We start from the raw sequence: 4,966 nt of genomic DNA on the forward strand, positions 1-4,966 counted from the left end.
GTCTCACCCACACTCAAGTCAGCAACTCTAGTGAAATTCATTTAGTTGCAGAAGGATGAGAAAGCCTAAAAGGTAGCTATGAGGCTAGTTGGGGAGAAAACAACAGGAGTAAGAGAAGAGTGAGAGAGTAAAGAGAATGTGACCAAAATATAATATGTACATGTATCAACATAGCATAGTGAAAGTTATTATGTACAATTAATATATGCTGGCAAAACCATTTCAAACTAATCAGTAATGTGGAATACTATGAAGAAAGCCATCAATATCAACCTCTGGCTTCCACACAAAGGCATCCATAGACGCATGCATATAAGCATACCTCACTAACATTTTTGGGGATTTAGAGAGGGAGTGGAGAGGGAGGGAGAGAGGAGGAAAGGAAAGATGAAGAGAGGTATGGAGGGAGATAGAGAGTGCAAAATAGAACTGGGGCATGAAATTCCCCAACATTACTTATACAAGGGAATAGATCGATCCAAAAGCATCTGACACATATTATCCTGGCAGAAAACCCTGCCCTGTGGAATCGCTGACATATATGGTGCTGGTCAGATCACCTCTATCCACTGTCCTTCTGTTTACTAATCACCTATAGTGCCTGCTCAAGGGTAATACAAAAAGACTAAAGCAAATGTATGGTCTAGAACACTTAAAGTATAGTTATACATGCAAGATGTTACAGAGTACACTATTAAATAATCTAATCATCACTAACTCCAAAAAGGTGAAGAATTTTGGTTTTTTTTTTTTTTTTGAGAATTAAATGCAAAAACCATTAAAATTACAATAGAGGGCTCTCTTGAACCACCCCTTTGCAATGTAGGCTTGGCATGTGAGTCGGATGTGGTCCAGGCCTACTCTGCTCTGTAACACTAGTTGGTGTTCCTGTAAAGATGCCTAAGGGAGTGCACCATGGAGAGAGAGAGGTAGAGACCTTTGCCTTCCAGGCAGAAATCTCTCAGCTCATGTCCTTCATCATCAATACTTTCTATTCAAATAAGGGAAATTTTCCTTCTGGAGTTGATCTCTAATGCTTCTGATGCCTTTGACAAGATAAGAGTAGGAGCACACACTGACTTTAATGAGCACAGATATTGCCAGGACCAGGGATGGCCTCATATGTAAATTGGAAACCATTGCTAAATCTGGCATGAAGGCGTTCATGGAGGCTTTCCCAGGCCGGTACAGGCATCTCCAAGACTAGCAGTTCGGTGTTGGATTCTACTCGGCGTATCTAGTGACAGAGAGAGTGGTTGTGATCACAAAGCACAAGGATGGTAAGCAACATGCCTGGGGGTCTCCTGCTGGTGCATCCTTCACAGTTTCTGCAGACCAAGGTGAACACATGGGCTGAGGTACCAAAGTGATCCTTCACATCAAAGAAGACCAGGCAAACTACTTAGAGGAGAGGACAGCCAAGGAAGTGGTGAAGAAACATCCACAGTTCATAGACTATCCCATCACCCTCTACTTGGAGAAGGAACGAGAGGAGATCAGTGATAATGAGACAAGAGGAAGAGAACGGTGAGAAAGAGGAAGAAGGTAAGGATAATGAGAAGCCTAAGATTGAGATGGGGGATCAGACAAGGAGGATGACAGCAAAGATAAGAAAAAGAAAACAAAGTTTAAGGACACACACATCAATCAGGAAGAGTTGAATAAAGCTGAGCCTATTTCGACCAGAAACCCTGATGGCATCACTCAAGAGCAATGTAGTGAATTCTACAAAAATCCCCATCTGTAAGATCATCAGTGATAGGGACAGTCAATCAGCAGTCAAGCTCTTCTCTGTAGAAGATCACTTGGAACTCATTCCTCGGCCAGCTCCCTCTGATCTTTTTAAGAACAAGAGCAACATCAAACTATATGTTCATTTTGTGTTCATCATAGACAACTACAATGAGCTAATAGCTGCGCATCTCATCTTTATCTGTGATGTGGCTGACTCCGAGGATCTGCCCTGAACATCTCCCGAGATATGCTCTACCACACCAAGATCCTGAAACTCATCCACAAAAACATTGTGGTTTCTAGAACTCTTCTCTGAGTTGGTTGAAACCAAAAAGAACTACAAGAAATTTGATGAGGCATTCTCCAAGAATTTAAAGCTTGGAATCCTCAAAGATTTCACTAACCATCAGTGCTTCTCTGAGCTCCTCACAGTCTGGAGATGAGATAACTTCCCTGTCATAGTATGTGTCTAGAATGAAGGAAACACAGAAGTCCATCTGCTGTATCACTGGTGAGAACAAAGTGCAAGTGGACAAATCTGCCTTTGTGGAGCGTGTGAGGAAGCAGGGCTTTGATGGTGGTGAATATGATGAGCCTATTGATGAGTACTGTGTATAGCAGATCGAGGAATTTGATGGAGGAAGCCTAGTCTCACAGACTAAGAAGAGCCTAGGGCTACCAGAGGATAAGGCAGAGAAGAAGAAAATGGCAAGAGAGAGCAAGGCAAAGTTTGAGAATCTCTGCAAGCTCATGAAGGAGATCTTGGACAAGAAGGGTGAAAAGGTGACAATCTGCAATAGGGTTGTGTCTTCACCTTGCTGCATTGTGACAAGCACCTATGGCTGGACATCCAACATGACACAGATCTGAAGGCCCAGGCACCGTGAAACAGCTCTACAATGGGCTTATGATGGCCAAAGAGCACCTAGAGATCAATCCTGACTACTCCATTGTGGAAGAAGGTTAAGGCAAAGCTGTTGTTTGGCCTGGCAGTGCTGCTCTCCTCTGGAGTCTCACTTGAGAATCCCCAAAGCCACTCTGACTGCATCGACCACATGATCAAATGAGGCTTAGGCACTGTTGAAGAGGAAGTGACAGCAGAGGAGCTCAGAGCTACTACTGTTCCTGATGAGATCCCCCTCATCACTTGAGGGTGATGAGAATGCCTCTTCCATAGAAGAAGTAGATTAGAGACACCCCACCCCCCGGGAAGTCCTTGCCCTCTGTGTTCCCTGTGGCTTCCCCAGGAGCCTTGACTGTCCCTGACCCACCTGGCTCTCTGCTCGTGTCTAGAGTATCTTATTTATCCTGTCCTTGTGCCTTAAGGCAGGAAAAATCCCCTCCTACAGAATAGCAGAGTTAGGTATTATGTATTGTGGGGTTCTTGTTTGTTTTGTTTTGTTCTAAAATCAAAAGAATAAAAAATAAAGGAGATGAAGTTTTATACAAACAAAAATTGTAATAGAAACACATTTATTTACTGCTGGAATACCTGGTCTTATAAAGACATTGCTATGTTCTTATATTCCATAACTCAAGTGAAAAACGGGAGAGGGAATGAAGGTGAGAAAAATAAACAGTTGCCTCCCTCCCCCTGACAATGGGCAAAGAAACACTTTGTTGGTGGTTGTGTTCTACATCAGTCAGGGGCAGAGCAGATGGCCGTCCTTTGTTCACCCTAGCTTGATGCCTGGCTTGGTGGCCAAAGCTATTTTATGCCTAGGACTCATAGAAATCAAATCAAATCGAGCCAGCGTAGCACAGGAAGAGGAAGAGACACAGAGACCTGTGTTCTACCATGCCATGTGGTGCTGGTGGGAAAAGGCACACACAGACCTGCCCTCCACCTCGCAGAACAGGCCAGGCTGTAGGCCCACACCTGCTGCCACGCCACACAGCATGGATGAAGGATATCACCCAGGGCTCTGACAGCTGTGTTTCCAGTCTGCAGCCGGAACGAACATAATATGAAAAATTTGGTGGACAAATGGGAAAGAACGAGAAGTGCAGCAGTTGGAGCATTATGAAGAGAGTCAAGAGTAGAGAGGGGTAGCCTGTTGTGAGTGGCCAGCCCTGCCACCTGAGGCCACTGTGAGGTCCCAGCCCAGCTGCCACTGAGGACCATATCTGGGTCTGGGTCTATACAGCAGCGGGTGTCAGTATTGATGTCCGTGACACCTATCACCATTAGGGAACATGGGAATATCCCTAGCTATGGTAGCCATGGAGACCACACCGATGTCCAGGGTCCCTGCAGAACTGGCCCTGCCTCTCACTGGCTGTGGCACTCTGGGGAACTGACCACCTCTCACCGGCCACAGCGCTCAGGCCCTGCACTTCACACAAGCAGCCCAGTGGAGCTGTCCCTGGTAGTGGGGTGTGGGTAAGCCGGCCCTGAGGGTGTGAGAGTGGGAAAGCTGACTACAGCAGTCCAGAAAGCTGCCCAGAGTGTCATAAACTGCCACTCCTCTGCCAAGAAATGGCCTGCGGTTTGGGGGAGCGGTGCCCTCCACCCCCTTGCCAAGGGTGGCTGTCAGAAGAACTGACCTAGGGAGTCATGAGAGTGAGTGAGCTGGCCCTGCCCCCTTACTGGCTGTAGCACTCAGGGCAATGCAGTGGAACTGGCCCCTGATGGCACAGGTGAGCCAGTCCCGGGGTGTGAGCATGAGAGGGCTGGCCCAGCCCCTCATAGGCTGAAGCACGTGTGAGGGTGGGCCCCATACCTTGACTGGGCAGCACAGCTGGCTCTGGAGCATGGGTGCAGGTAAGGGGGTCCTGATGGCATGATGGGTGCTAAGGGGGTCCTGATGGCCTGAGAGCAGGAGAGTTCCCTGCCTCCTGCTGATGTTGGGTGGCCCAGCAGAAGCAGTGCTGGAGAGCTCACCCTGGTGGTGCAGATAAGGGAGATCTGGCACACTGACCAGCTCAGATAACCACCCAGACCAAATCCAAGGCTCGGGCTTAACCCACCCCAAAAATCTATATCATCTGTGAATGGTTGGGATGCATGAAGGGGCCAGTCTTGCAGCTTCAAATCTGGGGGTCCCCGTGACACAGGGCAACAACACGGTAACCAGGAGGAATCCCAGTGAGGATCTAATATTGATGGTGTCACAGAAGCCAGAGATCTCAAACCAGACCAATGCCTCATTGCCATGAACATTTGCAAGTTAAGATGTGTGGACAGAGGGATAGACTGTGGGACACACTGTGAAATATTACAGCTTCCACA

General features: G+C 47.2%; 1 non-coding gene and 1 pseudogene across 1 annotated transcript; both read left to right on the forward strand.

Moving 5' to 3' along the window:
• Positions 1-896: 896 nt before the first annotated feature.
• LOC110338901 lies at positions 897-2,925 on the forward strand (annotated as a pseudogene).
• A 398-nt stretch (positions 2,926-3,323) lies between these two features.
• LOC115063032 lies at positions 3,324-3,466 on the forward strand. The gene has a single exon (XR_003842915.1). It is a non-coding gene; the product is annotated as a small nucleolar RNA SNORA48 (small nucleolar RNA).
• Positions 3,467-4,966: the final 1,500 nt, after the last annotated feature.

This window comes from Mus pahari, chromosome 22, assembly GCF_900095145.1.
Source record: "Mus pahari chromosome 22, PAHARI_EIJ_v1.1, whole genome shotgun sequence".
NCBI lineage: Eukaryota > Metazoa > Chordata > Mammalia > Rodentia > Muridae > Mus > Mus pahari.